At 45.6% G+C, this 14,468-nt stretch overlaps 1 protein-coding gene across 1 annotated transcript in view; it reads left to right on the forward strand.

The window, feature by feature from the left end:
• The window catches only part of FSTL5 (follistatin like 5), a 608,027-nt gene that overhangs the window by 78,530 nt on the left and 515,029 nt on the right, over window positions 1-14,468 (forward strand). The gene's annotated exons all lie outside the window — the stretch shown is intronic.

A 14,468-nucleotide genomic window follows, 5' to 3' on the forward strand; every position in this document is an offset into this window, starting at 1 on the left:
TGCCGCATGGGAAGCCCCTATTGTTACCCCGGTGAAGCTGAACGAGGATGTGCGAATATGCGCCGATTATAAGTGCACCATTAACAAGGCACTACAGGATAACCCCTAACCCGTTCCAGTAATCAGCCACGTTCTGGCAGCATTAGCGGGGTCCAAAATCTTTGGGAAAGTGGACTTGGCCCAGGCGTACCAGCAGTTGCCTGTGGACGCCGCAACAGCAGAAGCACAGACCATAATAACCCACAGGGGGGCGTTTAAGGTACGATGGTTGCAGTTTGGGGTGAGTGTGGCCTCGGGGGTGTTCCAGAGCCTGATGGATTCTCTCCTCAAAGAGATCCCCGGGGTGCAGCCATTTTTCGACGATGTTTTGATCGCTGCACCAGACGCGGAGGAATTTAGCAACCGGCTGCGAAAAGTACTCCGCCGCTTCCAAGAGGCCGGGCTGAAGGTCAAGTGAGAAAAGTGTTCCCTGGGGGTACCGAGGGTAGAGTTCTTGAGGTTTGCAGTAGATGCAGCAGGGATCCACCCGACACGGGACAAAACCAAGGCCATAGTGGAAGCCCCCACCCCCACGAGCAAGGCGAAGCTACAAAGTTTTTTGGGGTTATTAAGTTTTTACCATTCATTCCTGCTCCACAAAGCCACCATAGCAGAACCCCTCCACAGACTCCTCGACAAAAATGCCCCGTGGGTCTGGGGAAAGAAGCAGGACGCAGCGTTCCAGGCGGTCAAAGGGCTGCTCGTATCTAACAATGTGCTCCACCATTTCGATAAGAGCCTACCGGTGATTTTAGCATGCGGCGCGTCACTGTACAGGGTGGGCGCCATCCTGGGTCACCAACTCCCGGACAGGAGGGAGGTTTCGGTAGCATACTACTCGAGAACACTGACCCCAGCAGAGCGGAACTATGCCCAGATATATAAAGAGGCCTTAGCGATCGTGGCAGGGGTGCATAAGTTCCACAACTACCTGTACTGGAGATGTTTCACCATAGCCACAGACCACAAACCGCTCCTGGGCCTCCTAGCTCCGGACCGCCAAACGCCACAGATTCTATCGCAGCGCGTTTACGGTGGTATCAGTTCCTCAATTCCTACACATATGCCCTGGTCCACCAGCCGGGCAAGGCGATGGGACACGCAGACGCTCTCAGTCGCCTACCGCTGCCTTCCTTAGATCCCGACCCGGCCCCAGCCCACCATGTGATGCTCATTGAAATGCTACTGGAGAGACCCCTACACACAGCAGAGGTGGCGAAAGCCACGGGGCGCGACAAAATACTTGCGCGGGTTCTCGATTGGGTGGTAAGGGGATGGCCAGAGGGAAAACAGGGCGAGGAGTTCAGGGCATACACAACACGCAAGGAAGAACTATCCTCCCACAAGGGCTGTCTTTTATGGGGGAGCAGGGTGGTAGTTCCTCCCCCGCTGCGGAGACAAGTGCTGGGGGCCCTTCATGAAACACATCCGGGGTTTGTACGGATGAAGGCCTTAGCATGCAGCTATGTATGGTGGCCAGGGATGGACGAAGAAGTAGAGGGGTGGGTCCGGAGGTGCAAAGCATGCCAAGAGTCCCAATGCGAACCGCCTAGCACCCCCGCTCAACGCTGGGCAACACACAGGAAGCCGTGGTCTAGGCTACACATCGACTTTGCAGGCCCCTTTCAGGGACAAATATTTTTCACCTTGGTGGATGCGTACACCAAGTGGTTGGAAGTTATTCCAGTAGCTTCAACCTCAATGGCGGCGGCGATCCGGGCACTACGCAGGGCCCTGAGCACACACGGGATTCCGGACACCATCGTCTCGGATAATGGGACAGTCTTTACATCCTGGGAATTCTGGGAGTTCATGCAGAGATACCTTATACAACACATACAGTCCGCCCCCTTCCATCTGGTCACCAATGGCCAAGCAGAGCGGATGGTGCGCACCACGAAAGAAGCCCTGGGCCGTATCATGCAGGGGGACTGGGACCACCACCTAGCCGCCTTCCTATTTGATAATAGGATAACCCCCAACCCAGTAACGGGGGTCAGCCCAGCTGAGTTGTTAATGGGGCAGAAGCTAATCACTAGATTAGATAGGTTGCACCCCGACAGAGCCACGGACATCCGCAATTCCTCGGAGTTCAGAAAAGCAGCCAGGGAATTCTTCCCAGGGGATCCGGTATATGCCAGGAATTACGCGAGTGGCCCCGAGTGGGTAGTGGGCCGGGTGCTTCGAGTAATAGGGTCCCATGACTACGATGTATCCACGGAGGGAGGCAGTATATTGCGGAGGTATATAGACCAGATATGCTGCCGCACCTTGCCAGAAGAACCAGCCGAAATACGGAGTGAGGAGGAGCTCCCAGCTGCACCCCCACAGAGAACAACCCCAACCCCGCTGACCGCTCCGGTCGATCGGGCGGTAGAGCCAGACCGCACGGGGGGCGACCCCCCAGGAGCAGGGACACCTGACGAGCAGCAGCGCGGGGACAACCATGGGCCAGTGGTGCTCCCACACGGGGAACCTGTCGTCCCGGCCGCGACAGCAGCTGTGGTCCCGGCGGCACCGGCAACCGCTCCGACTACACCAGCAATCCCAAGGAGGTCTACCAGGGAGCGCACGGCCCCCGCCTACTTGCGGGACTATGTGTACTAAGCTAGGGGGGAGGAGTGTTATGTATTGAACATAAGAGGTTATGCAGCATGGTGATCACGACTGAAGGCGACCCCTGGGTCCCCGGATGTAGCTCGCCATAAGCCCCGCCCATCAAGATCTGCGGCGGGAAGCTTGACTGATCAGAATTGGCCTGGTCAGATGAGGGAGCAGTTCCGGGCAATGTATATAAGCGGGGCCCGGCCCGCGTGCTCTCTCTCTTGTGATGTGCTACTGAATAAACTATGTTGCCTTCAAACCATCTCAGTTCTCAGCACATTACACCTTGTATTCCCTTGAACCAATAACTTCACATTAGGTGTGTTACCAGTTTGTAGTATCTATAGAAAGCTCCTGAACAGTGGGTCTGTGTATGCTTTTCAACCATTTACCTTCTCTAGCCCAAATTACACTAGTGCTTGGTATCCAATCATTATTTTCTACTAGCCAGCTGTAAAGTCTGATTCCACCACCCACCATCGTAGTTGTTTCCCGTAAGGACTCCTAGTAGTAGAAAATTAGTGCTAATGTTATCTCAGTTTGGAAAAGGGAAAAAAAAAACCCTCTGCTGGTAACACAAAAATGGGCAGACTGTGATGTTGTTTATGATGTGACGATGTCCATGATTGCAAAGTCCTTGTTCTTGAGTTGAGGTGATAACACAAAGCAGGGGCAAAATGTGATGTTTTTATGTAGGATGAGAAGTAGCCTTAAGAAATGGACACACAGTGAATCAATGAAGGTGGTTCTTTAGGTCAAGCTGGTGGTACTATGAAACTGGTTAAGGTACTCACTGACCTCAGTATTTTTTTTTTAAAAAGTGTTTAATTAGAAACAACCCAATACAAGTATACAAAAGCAATACTAACAAAATATATGAGGGGATAGAACAAATACAAAACAGAAGATTGACCTCAGTATTATGCATACTAAATATATGTGGGAAAAGTCCTTATAGCAGCGCCCGCCTCACGGCCTCAATGGATCTCTTTATTTCAGTCTCTTCGGGGTATTTTACTTCGTTATTTGATGGAAATAGAATTCTCTTCGTAGGGGACCACAGCAGCTTTGTTAGTTTTTCCCAAAAATATAGGCTCTCAAGAACTTTAACTTAAACCACAGATTTATTATAACACAAAGTCTTTAAACTGGGGATATGGGAGATATTTACACAGGCTAACACGTTGCTCAGTTGTTTCAGGCTTTACAATCACTTTTTCTTCCTTCTTTGAGTCTCTCAGTTACACAGTTCCCAGTTTCCCTATATCTTGCTCTCTCCACCTCTAGCAAAGGCTGGCCTCTTGGGTATGATGTGCCAAGTCTCACCCCTCGACTGGAGTTTCTCCTCTCAGCCCTTCTGGTGTCTCAGACCCACATCCACTCCCTCAAACACCTCACTAGATCTTCAGAGTTGTCTATAGGTGTCTGTCACCGTTCAGGTCTTGACTGACTCACACACACACAGCCCTCTTGGCTGGTTTTGTCGAGCTTGCAGTCTCTGGAAGACTTTCCCGTCACTGTCTCAAGCTCCTTCACAGGATCAGCTGCCCTCTCAGCCTCGGTCAAGCACGAACTGACCCACTCAGTCTCTGTCAGGCTCCAACTCTGACAGACTTCTGACAGGCACCAACTCTGTCAGACACCAACTGACTGAATGACTGCCTCAGCAGATTCTGTCACTCAACCACTTTCCCTCCCTGAGAGCTCCGAGCCCTTTGCCCCCACCCTCAGGTCACCTGACGCAGGCCCTGTGCGTCTTCAGTTTCTGGTTAACCCCTGGCTTTCCGTCACAGTCCTTTACCCAAGTGAAGTGTATTCAGTTGTTATCCACAGAAGATTATTTGGGCATAAACCACGCTGAGTTCCTTGGACTTACTCCCAAGTAAGTATGCATGAGATTGAAACAGTGATCCCCAGGCTGAAAGAGGTGAGACTGTCGACCACCAGGGATCTGGCTTTTTCAGTGGCAGCCCCCTCCTGGTGAAATCAATTGCCGAAACAGGTTAGGGCCTTGCGGCACCTTGCTCAGTTCTGCAAGGCCTATAAGACCACTCTCTTCCAGCAAGCCTTCAGTTGACTGTAGGAGAATTCTGGAACAACTGTCATCCTGAGAATATGATTAACATCTGATTTGTTAGTACCAGCTGTAGATTGTTTTAACTTGTACTGTTTAATGGTTTTATTGATTTATGATTGCAATCATAGTATACTATGATTTGATGTAAGCCGCCCTGAGCCCGCCTCAGTGGGGAGGGAGGGGTATAACTCGAATTAAACATAAACATGGGTAGCAGCCTTTTGCACATTTACATGGATGTTAAGCCCAAACAAGAGGTTTAGAGCAAACTTGTCAGGGTGTTTTGGGGGTGGAGAGGATGATGCTGTTCATGCATGCTCTGGTTTCCAGGGCCCCCTCCTCTGTGTCACCTCCATTTGCTGCTCTTGCAGAAGCAACCTCATTCCATGGTTTTAAAGTCATTGTTCTTGAGTTTCTCTTCCCCTGGACCTGCAGGAAATGGGAAGCACTTCCTACTGCATCCTTAGCTTTTTCCTAAGTAGAAAGAAGGCACACCTGTCACTGAAATTTATGTCATTGAAATTAAACATGCATAACAACAGAGCATTATCTGGCCCTAGGGAGTTCCTGGCCAGGATGAAAAACACCCTTTTAGCTGGCATGTTGGCTAGTACTTTTTGTGTATGACTAGTACAGATCCCTAGCAGCAGCTTTTCAGAGGGCTCAAGGGGGGAAGGGAAGGTTTAAAAAATGTGTGAATTTGCTTAATTCACAGAAACCTTGTGTTCAAGGCACTAGTATTTATTTTAAAAATGAAGAGGCTCTGTATATTTCTTCTTCTTCCACAAAAATTTTAGAAAAATTGCTATCAACATTATGTTCTTTTTGTTAGTGGAAGAGAACCAGAACAGAATCAGAGGCATAACAGAATTTCTGAATACCTGAATGAACCCATAGAACTTCTCTTCCACTCACCACCACATTTCCAGAATTGTCCTGCTCAGGACTTCACTGCCATCAAACTGGGTGCTCCATGGGCCAACTTTTCCAATACAGTCCTGTGACTTCTTGCAGGTGTCTTTCAAGCAGTTGTGTCACAGGCAAGCCATTGTGCTCTCATCCCTAGTCCTGCCCTGCTACATAGTTTTCTATTTTGTTAACAAAAGGAACAAAATGTAATTCCCCTCTCTGGTCAACATTCTGCCAACTCAGGATTCTGCTGCTTCATTTTTCTTTGTCTGTTCTATTCAAAATTCATATGAAAAGAAAAAATGGTTGGGGTAATTAATTTTTGTTGATGTTGCTTCTGGGTTGATCGCATTTTTGGGAAATTGCTAACTAAACTGTAGCAACACGACCACGGAGGCAAGAATTTTACAGGGCGCTTTTTGTTGGCAAGTTTTCTTGGAAAGAAAGATGAGAAAATCTACTGAATACTCAATGCTACCGCAGTCTGATGCTGTCAGGTTCAGACATTTCCTTCTAATAACCAGGGCTTGATTGGCAATATACTCTGATCTGCTCTCTTATTTCCACTAGTTTAAATCCTGAGGAGAACTTCACAAAATGTGATTACTGATTCTTGTGCATGCCAGTGAAATAGAGCCAAGTGTGTGTTTCAGACCTAGGTAGGAATGCAGGAAACTAATATTAACACTAATCTGGTGATTTGATGGACCACTTCTGATTTCATTAACACTGCATCAAACCTTCAATTAACTCTGATGATGCAAAATGATCTGCTCCCTGCCGACAGTCTCCGTGTCATCAATGTAACTGAAAAACAGGAAGGCATATCTAGCAACTGCATTCTTTTTAAAGACTCTGAGCTCAGTGAGGAGAATGCAGCAGTTTGATCTGTTCCCCATCCAAGCCATCCAAGGACCAAGGTGGCACAATGAGGAATGTGCCCTTGCCATGCAGGGGCTCATATCACTCTCAACCAGGGCTCTTTTTTTTTTGGTGTAGCAGGAACTCCTTTGCATATTAGACCACACAGCCCTGCTGTAGCCAATCCTCCAAGAGCTTACTGGGCTCTTCTTACAGGGCCTACTGTAAGCTCTTGGAGGATTGGCTACATCAGGGGGGTCTAGCCTAATATGAAAAGGAATTCCTACTACATAAAAAGCCCTGCTCTCAATCACCTATGGCCCAGACACAGGAGAAGTAAAGTGTCCTTACAAAAATACCTTGCACAAGCATGATTTGATTGCAGTCCTTTCTTTCTAGACATGGGCAAGAGCCCATAGTTGTCACATAGTATTTATGTAGAAAATGCCTATACTTTCTCTCCAGATAGTTGTTAGAGATGGCTCACAAAGTGAAAACAATAAATGATACCATAAAAAATAATAAGAATTCTCAAAATTAAAACAATCCATAAAAGCAGCCTAAAATGACATATTCAGCAGCCTAAAATGACTTGAATTAATAATAATAATAATAATAATAATAATAATAATAATAATAATAATAATAATAATAATAATAATAATAATAATAATAATAATAATATTTATATCCCGCCCTCCCTGCCGAAGCAGGCTCAGGGCGGCTGTCCTCTGTCCTCAGGTTAGAAACAGACCCTCAAGCCAAAGAAAACAGGAAGGAGGTGGTTAGCAAGCTCAAGGGCAAGATTTTATTATAGTCAGTATGTTTTTGTGGGGGAAGGGGTAAAAACTTCAGGTATATGCCAGCTGGGCAATTGGCTTCTAATTCATTTCCTCTTTCACCTGCTGGTGCCACTGCAATTTCTTAGTTGTTGGGTGCAAATGGCTAAAATGCTTTTGATATGATTGCCATGTCCCCCAGAACTACGGAAACTACAGAACTACAGAAAAGTATTAGTGCTACTCAGAACATATGAGCGGGGGGGGGGGGGTAGAAAAGCCCCAGCAGGAACTTATTTGCATATTAGGCCGTATCCCCCGATATCACACATTGTTTCACATGCTCCCCTTTCCTCCCCCCAAGCTTCAGTACTCTCATGATATCTCTCAGTAAAAGAAGCAATATACACTGAGGCTGATTCTGCACTCACCTTGATCTGGGTCAGGCTTCCATTTCTGTGCAGAGCAAGCTGGCGATTTTGCACCAGTTGTTCCATGCTGCCATTTTGCGCAGGGCAAACCCTCAGTTTGCCATGCTGCAGTGTAAACTTGGAAAAACACCCCCCAATTTGCCATGCTGCAGTATAAACCTGAAAAAACAGGTTTACACTGCAGCTCGGCAAATTGTGGGTTTGCCCCACGCAAAATGGAGACACAGAGCAACTGGTGTGGAATCGCCAGCTTGCTCCGCAAAGAAACGGAAGCTTGTCCTGGAGCAAGGTGAGTGCTGAATCAGCCTCAGTGAACATTCCCAATTAAGAATAATTGAATGCTAGGGGTCCCAATCCCCCCGCTTTAGCGGGAGACTTCTGGGTTCCCAGCTTAATCTCCCGGTCTTCAAAAATTGAGAACCGGGGGGGGTGGGGGTGGAGGGGGGGAGAACATACCTATAGAGCTCCTGAGCAGTTTGTAAAATCCCTGTTCCTTTAAGGCTGGGCAGGAAGGAGGAAACAGGAAGGGCTTCGGAGAACGGCCCCTCCCTTCTTTGCTTTCGTTTTCACAGCAGGCACAGTTCTCCGGAAGAAGACCAAGTAAGTATTTGTGTGTGTGTGTGTGTGAGAGAGGGAGGGGGCAGGGAGGGGGATTCCCTCGTATGGAGGCCCTCCCCCCTTTAGAAAGCGTGGGGGGGGAGGGAAATGTCTACTGGGCACTCTATTATTCCCTATGGAGAATGATTCCCATAGGGAATAATAGGGAATTGATCCGTGGGTATTGGGGGCTCTGGGGGGGCTATTTTTTGAGGTAGAGGCACCAGATTTTTAGTATAGCATCTAGTGCCTCTCCCCAAAATACCCCCCAAGTTTCAAAACGATTGGACCAGAGGGTCCAATTCTATGAGCCCCAAAAGATGGTGCCCCTATCCTTAATTATTTCCTATGGAAGAAAGGCATTTAAAAAGGTGAGCTGTCCCTTTAAATGTGATGGCCAGAACTCCCTTGGAGTTCAATTATGCTTGTCACACCCTTGTTCCTGGCTCCACCCCCAGTGTCTCCTGGCTCCACCCCCAAAGTCTCCTGGCTCCGCCCCCAAAGTCCCCAGATTTTTCTTTAATTGGACTTGGCAACCCTATTGAATGCAGCAGCTACTCCCATCTGAAAATCTACCACACAGTGAACATGAAAGCCAGTGTGGTATAGTGCTTACAATAGGGGTGTCTAACATGTGACCCGGGGGCCAAATCAAACTCCCCCCCCCTCCAGGGTTCCTATCAGACTCCGAGCAACTGGCTGTCATCTGCTTCCTTCTCCTTCTGTCTTGCTTATTCCTGTATAACAGCTTGCTTTGCAAGGCTTGCTAAATCGCACAGGAGCTACAGAGCAAAACCTCCACTGGCTGAGGCTCTCCCCTTGGGAAGGAAGGGAGGAGGAAGGGAGGAGGAATAGAGAATTGAGATAGCCTAGCTTTGCCAGGCTATCTCAATCACACAGCAGAGCTACTGAGCCAAGCCTCTCTTCCTTCTATTGGCTGAGGCTTCTCTGCCTCCTGGTCCCCTGGGAAGGGAGGGAAAGAGCCAGAGCTTCCTTTATCCAGTTCCCTGGGCCGTATGGGAGAAATACAAAGAAAGCATCTTTAAGACCAATGAGTGCTGATGTTTTAATCATGTTTTATTTTATTAAAAAATCTTTAATTGTGTTTGTCTGGCTGACAACAGACGGCCAGCTCTCTTTGGGGTGGCATGAAGCCGCTCCAAAGAGAGATGACTGGAAACGAAGTAGCCGGGAGCCTCCAAACAGCATGTGGCTCACCTCCGGAACAAGGACGGGCTGTGTGTGCCCTGGAGGAGCTTCCGGACCACTGGTGCACCTCCTGGCCACTCCCCAGGCGCTTCCCAGCCATCCAGATTAGGGTTGCCAAGTTCAATTCAGGAAATATCTGGGGACTTTGGGGGTGAAGCCAGGAGACTTTGGGAGTGGAGCCAGGAGACACTGGGGTGGAGCCAGGAGAAAAGTTGTGACAGACATAACTGAACTCCAAAGGGAGTTCTGGCCATCACATTTAAAGGGACTGCACACCTTTTATATGCCTTCCCTCCCTTGGAAATAATGAAAGATAGGGTCACCTGCTTTTGGGGCTCATAGAATTGGACCCCTCAGTCCAATCTTTTTGAAACTTGGAGGGTCTTCTGAGGACAGGAGTTGGATGCTATGCTATAAATTTGGTTGCTTCTACCTCAAAAAGCAGCCCCCCAGAGCCCCACATACCAGTGGATCAATTCTCCATTATTCCCTATGGGAATCAGTCTCTATAGGGAATAATGAGTGCCCAGCAGACATTTCTCCCCCCCCCCCATTTTCTGATGATCATGAAGCGGGAGGGGGCCTCCAAACTGGGGGATCCCCTGCCCCTACCTGAGGATTGGCAGCCCTAATCCAGATGTACCGGAAGCACCTAAAAACCACCTCGGAATTTAGGCAACACTTTGTATCCCTGGGCGGCTGTGGTCATTATGGGGACCGGAGAGAGGTGTGTGCATATGGACGCAGCCAGGGTGTAGTATAAACATCCTTGGACCAGATGAATTTACTACTTGCCCCATGGTCCTAAAAAAAGGGGGAAGCAGTAAAGAGCGGGAGATCTGCTTTGTGTCTAAGAACCCAATATGTCACAGAAAAAAGCACGCTTGACAGACGCACTTTTTTTGGTCTGCCTGCCTCCTGTCCTTAGGGTGTCTTAAACTGCCTGTCTATTATCACCCTCTGTTTCTTTTATAAAGTTTATATCTCTGCTACCCAATCTTAAATAGGTACACACATGGCCTGGCCTGACAAGATCTCATTTATGTCAGATTTATCCAAGTGGGCAGCCGTGTTGGTCTGAAGTAGTTGAACAAAGCAGGAGTCAAGTTGCACCTTTAAGACCAACCAAGTTCTATTAAGAACGTAAGCTTTCATCTGATGAAGTGTGCTTAGAGAGCACACGAAAGCTTATGTTCTTAAAACTTGGTTGGTCTTAAAGGTGCCACTTGACTCCTGCTTTATGTCAGATCTGAGCCTCATAACAAATGAGTTTGATACCCCTGGGAAATCCAGGCTCAAATTCCTACTTTTCTGTAAACTTGCAGGGTGAGTATGGACCATTCACACACACTCAGCCTGATTTTCCTCACAGCTTTGTTGGAAGGATAAATTGAGAAAGACCATATGTTCTTGGGCCATTTTGGGTCCCTATTGGGGAGAAAGGTGAAGTATATAAATGAACTATTTAACAATACTGGAGGTTATCAGCAGCAGTCAGAGGTTGCCTCTCATTAACTTGGACTTTCCCACAGGTCATCACTGAAGTGGTTTGTGCATGCATGTAAAAAGTGAGAGAAAATAATATTTGTGTTAGAGGTGGGCACATTTTTTTTTTTTAGTATTTTTGGGGTTCCGATATATTGATCCCCAAAATATTGGTATTTTCTGATATTCTAGAATACCAATAACTTTGTGGTATTGGGATTCAAGATTGTTTTGGAAATCCCATCCCCCCCCCCCCAGCTCCATTATACCCTATGAGGGGACCATTGTCATCAGTAGTATAATGGGAAATCAACCCAGGGGTATCTGGGGGTCTGTAGGAGCCCTTTTTTGAGGTAGAGACACTAAATTTGCAGAATAGCTGCTGCTGCTGCCTCTTTTCACCCCTCCCCCAGTTTTGAAAAGATTGGATCAGGAGCTCCAACTCAGAGGAAGACTACTAAACAGAAACAACTAAAAATAACAGAAAATGAATATCCATATAACCAGGATTTTTCCCCATTAGCCAAGTTCAGCAGTCTTTCCCACTGTCCTACAAGCAATAAAACAAGCATAAGAAATCCTTGCATTCCTCCTTGTACTGGTGGTATATTAGTATGTGCTGAGTCTTTCAAACTGCAGTGATCTTGAGAGTTTTCTGTTCCAAAATCTTCAGTGAGGTGTGGAGCATACTTTTCTACTAACATATGGGAAATTTTGCAGCCATCACCTTAAAAGTGCAGGTTTTTCTTCTTATTCTCTTCCAACTTGCAATATTTGCCCTTCCTCATGCTCTTCACATTTCCTGAATTTCCAGCCATTGAGTTTAACTGTGCAAGAAGATGGGAAAATTGTCTTAAACGGTTGAAATATTTATTTCCTATGATGAAAGATGATGACTCTACCAACAAAAGAGTAATATGGTTAAATTTTGCAGGTAGTGAAATATTCCAGATGCTCAAAGCACATTACTTGACACAATAGACAGCAAAAATTATGAAAAAGCAAACTAGTATATAATAGATATGTTAAACCACAGGTAAAAAATTAACTCTGAGTATTATATATTTCAAAAAGCATAACAACAAAGTTAGAGAAGATACAGGTGAATATCACCTTTTGTATGTTCATGTGAATTTGTAAACACAGCTCATCATGGCACAATGCTCAGATGATACACGGTTATTCATCAGCCACAGCTTGGAGGTGAATTTGTATGAAAATGTCAGATGATTCTCAGTAAAATACTAGACACTGCTTGAGCCAATGAGTTATTCAGAAGTCTGCTCTTTTTAGGCAAGCCTATGCTGATATCTGCTGAGTTGCTAAGAATAAGGAGCCGCCATCTACTATACGATTATGGAACCATCTAAACTGGCAGAACCAGCGCCAAACAAGTTTACTGCTGCCAGATTTATTCTATGTAATGAATTATGTATTTTAAATATTTTAACTTAATTAACTGGTTTTTATTTTTAATTTCTTTAATTGTTAAATTTTAAAGTTTTATCCTTTGTTAAATATGTGAAATGTTGTTAGCCGCCCTGAGCCGCCTAGGCGGGGAGGGCGGGATATAAATGTAAATATAAATAAATAAAAAATAAAAGAAGTCATGCCTAGGCAACACAGCAAGGAAGACCCTCCAATACGGACAGCAACTGCATGTGCACTTCAGATAAATTCCAACAAGAACCAACTAACACATCTTCAGGTGGATCTTTTAAAGCACAGAGGCTGATTCTACATTTATGTTTGGGTCTGATTTTCTGAGCACTGAAATCGCCTTCTAGAAATCCAGAGTATATTTTTTCATCTACACTTAAAATCTTGCTCCTGGACTTCCCCTCCACATTTGCTTGCTTTACTGGAGGGGGGGAGGGTACATGTTTAAGAGTTCCTTTATTCTTTCTTGAGAAACAAGTTTATTGCCCCGTTTCCCAGGAAAGATATCATCTTTATGGTCCTGTGGAATGCGCTTCCTGGAAAACCCTCATTCAAAAGTAGTCTTGGAAAGTCAGGGGCAACTCCATGCTGAAAACGGTGTCAGAGCCAATTCAGGAATTTAAATGTAAATGACAGTCAAAACACCAGAGCAAGACAGAAGTCAACGCACATTGTAATGTAGATGATCACTTTTGAAAGTGCAGCATTATTGGATCTTTTGCCCAGTGTAAAATCAGCCAGAGACTGTCCATAAAGACAGCACAGCTAAATTGCTATGATGTGTCTTCTAAATACAGCTTTCATGAGTATTTAAATACACTGTTTTTAGCAGAATAACCTTAATGCAAATGTTTGCATATTTACTTTTCTCTCCCCTTAGAAACTACCATAAGGGGTGGGAGAGTGCATGCTTACATTGCTGTGTACCTTAACTGTTGTAAGACGGTTGCATGAGTTGTATCTGTACTTCAGACTCTTATGTTGTAACAATATCAATATTTTTGTAGAATTTACTTGTCAATCAAAGTGAAATATGCTTAGAAATTAAACTGGAAGAATGCAGTATGATGTCAGTTAGTGCTTGAATGAGAAATAATATTCTCATGGTTGCCTGGATACAAATAAGATGTGTGTCATACAGGAAGGCAAATGTAAATGAATGAACAAATGAGTTGTCAACTTTAGCTTCAGAGTGCGATAAGGACAAGGGGGTGCTGTTTATAAGATGGATGACTTGCAAGATTAATCCGTGTACATTGTCCGTCTTTGGCCCGTTACTCAGCTTGTCAAGCTGTTTTGATTCATTTCAGTGTACTTTCCTACTTTAATTTTACCTGTCCATCTCTTAATGCTTAGGACTGTTTCCAAATATCTTCTGAGATAAAAGTTAAATAAAGCATACTCCATACTCAAAATGCCTACTTTAACGAAAACATAGCCACAATATGAAGAAACAGCTACACAGACATATGAGCACACTGAGTGAGTTCATTGGTCAACCAACTGTCTACTTGTACTGGCAATGGCTCTCCAGGGCCTCAGGTAGAGCTCTCTCCATCACCTATTACTGGATCCTTTTTAACTAGAGATGCCAAATATTGAGACCGGGATCTTCTGCATACATAGCTGATGTTCTACCACTGAGCCACAGGCCCTCCCAAAGCATTTTGAGTTGCCACCGATATGATAATCATAACAGAGAGAACAATACTCAGTGATCAGTTATTGATTAACAACTGCTTCTGGAACATAATGTGGAGACAAGAGGTCTTTTTACAGGGAAGTTTTCCTGTGGTTGCATCCTGCAGCGTTTTCTCATGAAGCTTCCTCACATCCTCATTTTCCATTTAATATTGTTCTGTGTTTTCTTCATCATTTTTCTGTGCATTTTCAAATAGTATCAGAGATGGTTTGAGAAAGCATGGAGAAACAACAATAAGAATGGAAAACATTTCTGTGAGAACCTTGGACAAAAAATTCTGTAGTGAAACAGCAGGGAACTTCCAAGTGAAAAACTCAGAGACATTAAAACACTGC

This window comes from Heteronotia binoei, chromosome 9 (assembly GCF_032191835.1).
Source record: "Heteronotia binoei isolate CCM8104 ecotype False Entrance Well chromosome 9, APGP_CSIRO_Hbin_v1, whole genome shotgun sequence".
Lineage (NCBI taxonomy): Eukaryota > Metazoa > Chordata > Lepidosauria > Squamata > Gekkonidae > Heteronotia > Heteronotia binoei.